The sequence below is a fragment of the Cetorhinus maximus genome, chromosome 1 (genome assembly GCF_964194155.1).
Source record: "Cetorhinus maximus chromosome 1, sCetMax3.hap1.1, whole genome shotgun sequence".
Taxonomy (NCBI): domain Eukaryota; kingdom Metazoa; phylum Chordata; class Chondrichthyes; order Lamniformes; family Cetorhinidae; genus Cetorhinus; species Cetorhinus maximus.
This window is the reverse complement of record NC_135879.1, coordinates 219700450-219713364: the sequence shown is the minus strand read 5'-3', so window position 1 is coordinate 219713364 and position 12915 is coordinate 219700450.

The following is a 12915-nucleotide window of genomic DNA, read 5'->3' as shown; positions in this document are numbered from 1 at the left end:
ACCAAAGCCCTCAGTCACAATGCAGATATTCAGGTTTAATTCGTGAAATAGAGCCCCGGATGAGACAATTGACTGCTACATGGCAAATTTGAAGCAGCTAATGGAACACTGTGAGTTCGGTACGACTCTGAACGACGTGCTCAGAGATCATTTGGTGTGTGGTGTGAAGGAGGACACCATTCAGAAAAGATTATTGTCTGAAGTGAATCTGGATTTAAAGAAGGCGTTAAAGATAGCGCTGGCCATGGAAAGCACTGCAAGAGATTCATAAGCTATACAGGGTGCGCAAAATGGCGCCGTCCTCCACATCGGGTGGGAAACCTCAGCTGAAAAGGGCGGGAAAATGTGAGGCTCTACCAAGAAGCGGAAAACAGCCCCTGCTAGCTGAAGAATAAAGAAAAGTAGCTTAGCAGCGTGATTGAAGAATAATTTTAATAGAGGTGGAAATAATCAATCTTTTAGCGATTGGCAGTTTAAAAAAAAATCGAATGCTACTATTGTCACAGGAATGGACATATGTTGAAGCAGTGCAAGGAAAGATTCAAACAGGCTTGTAAACGAAAGAAGAAGCCCAATGAAATCTACAATGTAGAAGAGCCAGAAACAACAAACTCAGACATTTACTTGCTGTTTAATCTGAAAGTTGGAAAGACAGAAACAATATTTGTCACAGTGAAGGTAAATGGCAAACCTGTTAAAATGGAAGTAGACATGGGAGCTTCCACTGTTGTAACTGGGGAGCATACTTACAGCTATTTGAATTATGGTGAACATCAATTAAGTTTGGGATGAACAGCTGCCAAGCTAAAAACGTAAACGGGTGAAGACATTCACCCAAAAGGCATAAGCAGAGTAACTGTCTATCATGGAAACCAATTGGCACAGGTACCAGTGTTGGTATTGAGAGGCAGAGGACCAAGTTTTCTAGGGGAAATTGGCAAAGGGAAATCAACCTTGATTGGCCACTGAGATTCCAAAAGGAAGCTGGAAGTGTTCCTGTTTTGAAAAAGGAGTGTGTAAGGACTCAACAACCTGAAGAAATCCAGGCTGCCTTAAGCCAAAACCTGGAAGAACAGCAGAAGAAACTTGAAGAGACCCTGCTCGATGACAGAGTTCGAGACAAGGTGAGCAGCTTTCGCAGGGATAAAGAAAACCTGTTGAAAGACCTTCACACACTACAAGGTTCCCTCAGGTCGGAGTTTGTACCTCTGGAAAAGTATGAAGAGAAACAGAAAGAATTCTCTCTTGTTCCTCTCTGAACAAACTGAAGAATGGGTTTGGCAGAAAAGACACAACAATGCTCAATTTTTCAGGAGGTAGCAAACAAATACAAAAAAGAAATGGAAGAGCTGAGGAATCAGCTAAATGAGGCCAAAGAGGCTTTGGAAGCAAAATTCGCAGAATTTCCCAAGAAGCAGACAGATAATGAAATTTTGGGAGACTCAGCCACTGAGCTCAGACAAGTTGAACTTGCATCTGTGAGAAGTCTGGCCAATAGTGAAATCAATAAAAAGGCTGAGATTAAAGTCTGTGCTTGAAAGAAGGCACGTAGAAAAAAAGTACAGAAATACTGACTGGGCCTCAATTCTGGCAGCATATGAATACACTTTCGTATAAAGGCCTGGCAATCAAATCGCAAACGCCAATGCCCTTAGTCATTTGTCTTTTCAAGAAAATGATAAGCACGTCCCAGTTCCACAGGAACTTGTTTTACTGTTAAATTTCTTAGATTCCTTGCCGGTATGTTCTCGACAGATCAGAGACTGGACAAGTTGAGACCCAGTCCTATCTCAAGTATGAGAACAAGTGCTGCACAGTTGGTCACAGGAGCCCGTATATGATGAAATGAAACCATACTTCAACAGAATACATGAAATAACCAGCCAGGAAGGCATCTTATTGTGCGGTGCACGAGTGATAGTTCCTCCAAAGGGAAGGGAGTCTCTTTTAATTGAACTACACAGTGCCCATCCAGGAATTTCCTGAATGAAGACCATAGCACGCAGCTATCTATGGTGGCCAGGAATGGATGGCAAAACAGAGAGTATGGTAAAGCATTGTGGGCAATGTCAGCAACTGCAAAAGTTGCCAGTGACAGCTCCGTTACACCCGTTATATGGGAGTGGCCAGGTAGACCCTGGGTGTGGTTACACATTGACTACGTTGGACCTTTCCTGGGAACAATATTTCTGCTCATTGTCAATGCCCTTTCAAAATGGTTGGACGTAGATGAGGTGAAGTCACCAACATTGGGCGCTACAATTGAGAAACAGACTACCAGAAGTAGTCGTTTCTGATAACGGCACGACATTTACGGCTGAGTTTCAATGGTTTATCAGGTTTATCAATGGTATCACTCATGTAAAACCTTCCTCATCACCCTTCCTCAAATGGACTGGCCGAAAGGGTGGTTCAAACGTTCAAAACAGGCATGAAAAACTTAACTGGTAATTCTTTGGCAACCAAGCTAGCACGCTTTCTTTTTCATTACAGGACTGCCCCTCACACAACAAACAGGGGCCACACTTGCGGAGTTATTGTTGAAACGCCGTCTCAGGACGAGATAGCCAAGATAAAGGGGGAGGAATGTAGTAATTATGGTTTTATTTAGTGTGTAATGTACCTTTAAGAATAATATGCGTTAGGAAAGATCACGTGATCTGTAGTAACCAATAGAGAGTAGTGCGGGCTACCTAGGCAGATAGTGTAGAGATAGGGCAGAATTTTACGGCCCCGTTTCGGCGGGGCTGGGGCCGTGAAATGCGGCAAGCCATAATAAATCGCATTGATGACAGCAGGAACTTAAAATCCCGCTGTCGTAAAAATCCTGCCCATAGAGTTGGAGTTGAAAGCACAAGTGTAGTTGCTGCTGAGTATATTGTAAATAAACTTAATGTTTCCACTTAAGAAGTGTCAGTTTGACTCTATTACTAATATTACAACTCGGCCACCCTATAATAGATAGTGAAGGAACGGCGATATAGTTCCAAGTTAGGATTGTATGCAGAGCAGCCTGTCAGCACTCTAAATAAACAGCTATTGATTATACAGCGGGCCCTGTAAGGAGTGCAGTTCTTGCATATCCTGTGTTTGTAATGAATGTTTAGGTTTGGCATCATGGGCATTAAAATGTGTGACTTATGAAGTAGAAACCTGAAGCTGCATCCTAATCCTGATCCTAATCCTAAAACCTCCCTAGACCTCCAATAAATGCTGACTCCTGCACACTGAAGACCACCCAAAAATACAGAACTGTACTCACCACTCTGGGGTTGGATGCAAATATGCCACAGCCTCCAGGAGACAGCCAGGGAATTGGCATTCCAGTGGGGAATACTCAAATTGAATACTCTTGTCAAAACAACAGACAATAATATTCAGGTTCGAGACTGTTTACTTAGGCTTTTCTGACATTGTTGATTGTTCAATATCAAACTGAGTTTAAATTTTTCACTGCTGGAAATCTTCTGCATTTAAGAGAAATTATTAATATCTAAAAATTTTCATTTTAAATGCATCCATTTGTACTGCAAGATCTTTAAATGTTATCATGTCAGAAAGAGATATTTCTTGAAGTGAAAAACTACCTACTTGTTACAAGGAGACAGCTAATTGATGATTTAGAATCATATTATTTGCCTATAAGTGTAGGTTACATCAATCATAAAGGGTATAATGTGCACTTTATACTTCAGAATATCTTATATGTGAATTTTATGGTCACACACTGAACAAATATTTGGTATAATTTACATACTTGCTGTCACTTTTTAATCTGCTAATTTAAAATCCCAGTCTACTCAGATGGATTTATTGGAACATAGGATGGAATCTCATGGACATGGTCAGTTCCCTATCGGGATTGGAAACCCCACCCTGCAAGAATCGAGCCTTCCGAGTGAATTCTGCGGAAGCCAATCAGTTAAGAGGGTGCCTCTGGGATTGGCGTTCAATTAGGAGAAGCGGGTGGGAGGAGCAGTCAGAAGCCCAATTGTGTGTGGAGTATTTAAAGGGACATTGGCAGCAAGCACATAGGTGGAAGTGTGTGTTTTAGACAGCAAAGCTGCAGAAGGAAAATAAGAAGGAAGATGGATGCCAGAATGGGAAGAGCAGTCCCATGATTCATGGATGTGGCACTTGAGGTGATGCTGGAAGCTGTGAGGGCACAGGGGCTGTTGACCTTTCCAAAGGTTGGCAGGGGAGGCCTGTCAGCCTCATCAAAGAGGCTTGGGTAGTGGTCGTGGAGGAGGTGAACAGCCAGAATGTGGTGCAGAGGATGTGCGGAAATATTTCAATGACCACTTGAAGTCCGGCAGGCTGAGTGGCGTGCAAATGTCCTATGGCAACCATCAGTCTCTCAACTCCGTAGCCTTCTCCAGCAAAGCTCCCTCTTTGCAACCAGGCTTAAGAATGTCTGCCCAGGTACCCCATAGATAGCAATGGCACTGTCTCTCAGGTTGCTGACCTAGTGTTCCCCATCACAGTGAGCCCTCTCAAATGATGTGGTTTTGTTGTAAGCAAAGACTGAACTCATAAGTGTCCTAATTCTCTACCTTTTCTTATTGGAGAAGAAGAGAGCATACAAATCCCAGAAGAGCCCAGAAGCCAGGGTGGAGTGACATTCTTGATCATGCTAACTCCAATGGAGGAGGAGGAGAAGGCACTAGAGCAATTAGGAGGGTGGCATCAGTGCAGGCAGTCGCTGAAAGAATGAGAGTGCTGCAGCGGGCAAACAAAAGCATTACATATGACACTTGCAGCCGCCTCTGACATAAGATGATCAGCAGGGGGCTCGTGAGGAGACAGGGGGCTATGCCGTAGTGAGACGGAGACCGAGTGAGTAGCAAATTAGACTCGTGGGAATTCAGTGCATGGGGGAAAGAGGTGTGGTATACATTGGAATTATTCTAAGTTGGGAACGGGAGCAGCTGAGCAGAAATGGACCTGGGTGTAAACCTCACCTTTGGAGCTGAGTTTGAAAAATATCGAACAGTAACATCACAGGAAAAACCTAAGTTCGTTGGTTGGGAAGGAACTGCTATTAGGGAGTGTCTTTAAATAGCTGTAAATTAGAAAAGCGTATTATTTTTAAAGAAGTATCTACCTGAATTTGTATAAGATACACTAGGAATAAGGGGAAGTCAGGGCCAGTAATATAAAGTAACATAAGCAAACCAAAGTAAAATAAAGTTAATGTAAGGGAAATGAAATTAAGACATGGCAGGGCAGCTCAGTCATGTGGAATGCGTGCTCTGTAATTTGTCAGAAGCCATGGACACTACTGGTGTTCTAGACGACCACATGTGCAGGAAGTGCTGGCAGCTGCAGAAACTTGACCTCCGGATTTTGGAGCTTGAGTAGCAGCTGGAGTCACTGTGGTGCATCTACAAGGCTGAGAGCTACGTGGATAACACGTTCAGACAGGTGGTCACACCACAGCTTAGAACCTTGGAGGCAGAAAGGAATGGGCGGCCGCCAAAGAGTTGAAGAGAGCCATGCAGGTAGAGCAGGAGTCCCCTAGGGTCCTGCTCGTTAACTGACTTTCCATTTTAGATACTGGTGAGGGCTTTGGTTCCTCAGAGGAGTGCAGTCAAGGCCAGGTTTGTGGCACCACGAGTGGCTTGGTTGTACAGGAGGGGAGGAAGAAGAAAGGAAGAGCAATAGTGATAGGGGATTCGATAGTCTGGGGAACAGACAGGTGTCTCTGTGGCTGCAGACATGACTCTAGGATGGTATGTTGCCTCCCTGGTGCCAAGGTCAAGGAAATTCTTCTTGGGGGGTGTAAACAGCCAGAGGTTGTCATCCACCTAAGGTAGGAAGGGGGATGTGGTCCTGCAATCAGAATTTAGGGAGCTAGGTAGAAAATTAGCAAGTGGGACCTCAAATGTAATAATCTCCAGATTACTCCCAGTGCCACGTGCCAGTAAGTACAGAAATAGGAGGATAAGACAGATGAACGTGTGGCTGGAAAGATGGTGCAGGAGGGAGGGCTTTAGATTCCTGGGACTGGCTCTGGGGGAGATGGCACCTGTACAAGCCAGAAAGGTTGCACCTTAAAAGAGCTGGGACTGAGTTCCTTGTGGGATGTTAAGGGATGTTTTGCTAGTGCTGTCGGGGCCGGGCTTTAAACTAACTTGGCAGGGGTGTGAGAATATTAGAGAGGAACACCAAGGTGCACAAAATAAACGGGGAGGCAGATAGCACTAGTATAGAGAATAGCAAGTTAATATGCGAAGTCGGAGTAAGAGAGCAAGTAATGAATTCTAAATCGGGGTTACTATGCATGCTTATGAATGCACGGAGTATAGTAAATAAGACTGGGGAGTTACAGGAGCAGATTGCCATGCGGAATTATGATGTTGTGGCGATAACAGAGACCTGGCTCAAGGAAGGGCAGGTCTGGGTGTTAAATATTCCCGGATACAAGTTGTTCGGGAAAAATAGGAAAGGAAGGAAAGGTGGAGGGGAGGTGATATTGGTTAATGAGAGCATTGCAGTGCTGGAGAAAGTGGATGTACCAGAGGGTACAAGGACAGAATAAGACCATAAGACCTAGGAGCAGAAATTAGGCCTTTCGGCCCATCGAGTCTGCTCCGCCATTCAATCTTGGCTGATAAGTTTCTCAACCCCATTCTCCCGCCTTCTCCCCGTAACCTTTCATCTCCTTACCAATCGAGAACTTATTCAAGAATCAAGAATCAATTTGGCTAGAGCTAAGGGACAAAATGGGTGTAATTACATTGCTCGGTATAGCCTATAGAGCACCTAATAGTGGGAAGGGTGTAGAGGAACAAATCTGCAGGGAAATTACAGAGGTGCAGACATTATAGAGTAGTTACAATGGGGAACTTTAATTACTCGAATGTAGACTGGGATAGTGGTAGTGTAAAGGGTGGAGAGGGGAAAGAGTTCCTAGAGTGTGTTCAGGAGAATTTTTTATGTGCCCAGTCCAACAAGAAAGGTGGCACTGCTAGACCTGGTTCTTGGAAATCAGGCAGGCCAAGTAGGTCAAGTGTCAGTGGGGAGCATTTAGGAGACAGTGATCACTGTATCATAAGGTTTAGGATGATGGGAGTAAAGGACAATGGGCAATCCAGAGTAAGAAGAATTAACTGGGGGACAGCCAACTTCAATGGGGCAAGAATGGAGCTGGGCCAGATAGACTGGAACCAAAGTTTGGCGGGAAAAGCTGTGGCTGAGCAAGGGGCTACCTTCAAAGAAGAATTGGTTCAGACACAGTCAAGATACATTCCATCGAAAGGGAAAGGTAGAGCAAACAAATTCCAGAGCTCCCTGGATGAAAAAGGAGATAGAAATTAAGATAGAGAAGAAAAAGTGTGCTTATGACAGGTGTCAGGTAGAAAATACAATTGAGAACTGAGCTGAATACAGAAGGTTCAGAGGAGAGATGAGGAAGCAGATAAGAGAAGCAAAGCGGAATTATAAGATAAGACTGGCAGCTAACATAAAGGGGAATCCCAAAGTCTTCTATAGGCACACAAATGGAAAAAAGGGTGATTAAAAAAAGGAGTGGGGCTTATTAGAGACAAAAAAGGGGATTTATACATGGAGGCAAGGGTCATGGTTGAGGTGTTAAATGAATACTTTGCATCTGTCTTTACCAAGGAAGCAGATGCTACCGAGGCCATGGTGACAGAAGAGGAAACTCTGTCACTAAAAGGGTTCAGAATTGATAGGGAGGAGGTATTGGATACTTTGTCGGTACTTGAAGTTGACAAGGCACCAGGACCAGATGAGATGCATCCAAGGATGTTGAAGGAAGCGAGAGTGAAAATTGCAGGTGCACTGGCCATAATCTTTCAGTCTTCCCTAGACTCAGGGGAGGTGCCGGAGGACTGAAGAATTGCAAAACTTACGCTCTTATTCAAAAAAGGTTGTAAGGATAAGCCCAGCAATTACAGACCAGTCAGTTTAACTTTGGTGGTGGGGAAGCTTCTAGAAACAATTATTCAGGATAGAATTAATAGTCATGTGGAAAAATCTAGGTTTATTAGGAAGAGCCAGCATGGATTTCTTAAGGGAAAGTTATGTTAGCTAACTTGCTGGAGTTTTTTAAAGAGGCAACAAAGAGAGTTGATGAGGGCAATATTGTTGATATGGTGTATGTGGACTTCCAAAAGGCATTCGATACAGTGCCGCAGAACAGACTTGTGAGAAAAGTTACAGTATGTGGAATAAAAGGTACAGTAGCAACATGATACAAAATTGGTTGAGAAATAGGAAACAGAGAGTAATGGTCAATGGAAATTTTTTGGGCTGGAGGAAGGTTTGTAGTGGAGTTCCTCAGGGGTCGGTATTGGGACGCTTGCTTTTCCTGATATATATTAATGATCTAGACCTTGGTGTGCAGCGGACAATTTCAAAGTTTGCGGATGATACAGCACTTGGAAGCAATGTAAACTGTGAGGAGGACAGAATAGAACTTTAAAAGGACATAGGCAAGTTGGTGGAGTGGGCAAATAGGTGGCAGATGAAGTTCAATGTGGAGAAGTCTGAGGTGATTCATTTTGGTAGGAAGAACATGAATAGACAATAAAAAATAAGGGGTACCATCTAAAGGATGTGCAGGAGACCTGGGTGTATATGTGCATAAGTCATTAAAGGTAGCAGGACAGCTGGAGAGAGCAGTTAATAAAACATGCAGTATCCCAGGCTTGATTAATGGGGTCATAGAGTGCGAGCAAACAGGTTATGCTGAACTTATGTAAGACACTCAGCTGTAGCATTGTGTACAGTTCTGGGTGCCACACTTTAGGAAGGATGTGAACGCATTAGAGAGAGTGCAGAAGAGGTTTAAAAAAAATGGCTCCAGGGATGAGAAACTTCAGTAATTAAGTTAGATTGGAGAAGTTGGGACTGTTCTCCTTGGATAGAAGGCTAAGAGGAGATTTGATAGAGGTGTTCAAAATCATGAGGGAGCTGGACAGCGTAGGTAGGGAGAAGCTGTTCCCGCTCATAAAAGGGCCGAGAACGAAAGGGCACAGGTTTGAAGTGGTTTGCAAAAGAAGCAAATGTGATGTGAGAAAATATTTTTTCACACAGCAAATAGTCCGGGTCTGCAATGCACTGCCTGGAAGTGTGGTGGAGGCAGGTTCAAACGAGACATTCAAGAGGGCATTAGATGATTATTTAAATAGAAACAAGGTGTGGGCTATGGGGAAAAGGCAGGAGAACGGCCCTGAGTCATAATGCTTATTCAGAGAGCTGGTGCAGACACGATGGGCCGAATGGCCTCCTTCTGCACAATAACAATTCTGTGATTCTGTGATGGCTTATGTTCACCGTAGGAGAAATATCAACAAAATGGAAAGGCTTCATCTGTCCGTTAGCTATGTACGACACTGCCAATTGTCTTTTATCTCCTGCAGGGGCGGTGAGAGATGAAGGAAGAGCCAGTGTAATCACACAGAATCACAGAATCACACAGTGCAGAAGAGGCCCTTCGGCCCATCGAGTCTGCACCGACACATGAGAAACACCTGACCTACCCCACCTAATCCCATTTACCAGCACTTGGCCCATAGCCTTGAATGTTATGACGTGCCAAGTGTTCATCCAGGTACTTTTTAAAGGATGTGAGGCAACCTGCCTCCACCACCCTTCCAGGCAGCGCATTCCAGACCGTCACCACTCTCTGGGTAAAAATGTTTTTCCTCACATCCCCCCGAAACCTCCTGCCCCTCACCTTGAACTTATGTCCCCATGCGATTGACCCTTCAACTAAGGGCAACAGCTGCTCCCTATCCACCCTGTCCATGCCCCTCATAATCTTGTACACATCGATCAGGTCTTCTCTGCTGCAGCGAAAACAACCCAAGTCTATCCAACCTCTCTTCATAACTTAAATGTTTCATCCCAGGCAACATCCTGGTGAATCTCCTCTGCACCCCCTCCAGTGCAATCACATCCTTCCTATAATGTGGCGGCCAGAACTGTACTCCAGCTGTGGCCTCATCAAGGTTCTATACAACTCCAACATGACCTCCCTACTTTTGTAATCTATGCCTTGATTGATAAAGGCAAGTGTCCCATATGCCTTTTTCACCACCCCACTAACATGCCCCTCCGCCTTCAGAGATCCTCAGAGAACTTTGAGGATGCACCATCACATGACACATGCTCAACCTCCACCAGCGTGGATGCACTCATCTTGATGGGTCCAGCAGCACTGATAGAAAGGGTGGCACGAGATGAGGAACAATCACATGTGAGCAGGTGTTGCAGGCAGAGTCAGCCAGCTGAGGCCTGAGGAAGCATCAGTTATGGAGACAGATGCTGAGCCTCGGGGGTCTTACACTAAGCGGGCACTTGTGGAGCAGCAAAGGGAGATGTGTGGTCATCTGGAAGAATTCCCAGAATCAGTGCAGTCTCTTGCATTGGAAATGGAGGAGTCCATCGCAGCCATGGTTGCCGTGATATCTCTGGTACATGAGTGCATGGTGACTGTCATTGAAAGAGTGGCCAATCTCATGGAGAGTCAGACGTGGAAGGTCAATGTGTTGGCAGGCACACAAGCCATGGCCTCTATATGATGGCGGGTACATTGAAAAGCATTGAACGAACAGTGACCTTGAGGGCTGAGCACTGCATCAAATGCAGACAAGTTAAGAGGGAGGTGCAGGTCAGCCCTGAAGGGTAAGGCGTAGACAGGGATGATGGCATTGGTGAGGGGGCGGGAGGGTCTCCTCAAGGTGCCCCCATATACAGCCTTTCCCAGTAGCCCCTCTGACAGAGGCACAGCAGCTGAATCCAGACCAGATGCCTCTGAGGCTGACTCTGCACAGATGCAGGTGGGACAGTCTTTGTTGGGGCCCTCATGAGCTCTGTAATATAAAGGACATGGGCACCTAAAGTGTCAGAGCCTGGTGAGGAGCAGCTGCCTCCAGCTCTGCTGCAGCCACAGGGGTAGCACCATGTAGAAGTAAGAGAAAGAGCACACAGGAATGGTCTTAGTGGCACAAAGGTTTTCAATTGGGTGCAGCTTCTAGTGTTAGTGTTGAATGTCAAACTTTATTTCAATAAGCCATATCATCTTGTGCCCTGCGATATTTTATTTCGAATTGCACAATGACCATAGGTAAATTATGGAGTGCATCAGATGACAGGTTCTCAAGGCAAGGTGGAGAACATAATGTGGTGACGAGTGGTGAATAGTTTTTGCTTTATTTGTAAGAGGGCAGTGATTTGTGAGGATGTTGTGTGAGAGCTAGGGCAACAGCTGGCATGAGTGCAATGATGGTCGCACTGTCCATAGTTGAAGCGTGGCTGGATGAGGGTGTTGCAGGCTTTTCTGGCATGTACGCCTACACCAGGACACACCATAGGCATCTCTGAATGTTCATGCTCCACCAGCACATCCTCCTCTTCAGCCTCTGAAGAATCTGGTCTCCCCTCTACCTTGCTCTACTGGGGCCCTGGCTCTTTGAAGGCACTGAATACCTCTTGTGTGCCTCTGTGGTGTGGCGGCGCACTGGTGTGAACAGCCAGGCCTTTAGCGGGTACCTCCTGTCACCCATGAGCTTTCCGTTGAGCTGTGAAGAGCTGAGGCACCTGAGGCTGCTGAAGGACGAAGACATCATAACGGCTTCCTGCAAACATGACACACACCTACAGGATTCTCTTGCATTGCTTACATACTGACCACACATTGAAGGACTAGAAGCCTTTATGAATAACAAATGCACCTGGCTAGTCCGATGGAGCCTTGATCGCCACATGGATGCAGTCAATTACACTCTGGACCTGAGGAAATCCAGCCATCGAGATGAAACCTACAGCTTGCTGAGATTGACTGGCCACATCCATTTCAAACTTAATTTACTGTGATGCCCTCTGATCCAAGGCATCCATGACCTGGCTAGTATATTCTTGGATTCTGATAGTGAAAGCTGACAAGTATCTTTGGCTGAGACCTGAACTGAGCCAAACGCATAAAGGTTCAAGCTGATGGCCATCTTCAAGGCCACTGGCAGTGGGTGGCCTCCTGCTCCTAAGGACGTTGGGCCATTCTCCATCAGGGCACATGGTTCAGTGACTTCCTGAGGTGACACCCTGAGCCTTTGGAAATGCTACTCCTCTGACAGCTTGAGGAAGCTAACCCTTGGCCTGTAGATCCTGTGCACAGGCTAGCTCCTTCTGCTGGGTGTGGTCCTTTGACCAAGCCCTCTGCTGTGTCTGGATGCCTGTCTCTGTGGTTGTTGTTGGATGCTGCAGCTGCTGGTCTTCTGGCTGCTGTGGTTGTTGAGATGGAGAGCATGGACCAGCCTATCTTAGAGTATGTGGAAACCATGTCCCGCTATGAGGCCACAGCTTTAACGTTCGATGCTGCCCTTCATCTCTCCGGCTGCCCTCAATGCAATGACACCAAGCCCCTCTTTCTGCAAACTATCTAAAGTACTTGCTTCAGGGAGTTTCTCCCTTCAGTGCCAGCCTTACATAATGGCTGGCCCATTTACTGCCAGTTTTCCCTTTTATAGTGCTGCAATGATGGCAGTTTGAGAACTCAATGTTTTTCAGCTATACATTTGCTTTCCTTAACTTGCTGCATTGCTGACACACAATATGACCTGTGCACCAGTGGGACAGAGTCATTGCACTCATAAAATGGTAATTGGCTTTTGCCAATTGCATTTCACCTAGGAGAGTTTTTGACTGTACTGTCAACTTGACATAGCTGGAGGGAGATGGTAAGATTTTGGGTTAGTGGCCTGATGTCTCTTTTCCTGGCCCTACAATTTTCCTGCCCCCACCCTCCCCCAACCGGCATTCCCCCCAACCCCCCTGGACACCGACTCTGCCTCCACCTGCTTGGTTAAACTCCACACAGGAGACTGGGATTAGGCCATTCAGCCCTTCAAAATGACCTGCTTCACCATTAAATTAGATCACCTTAAC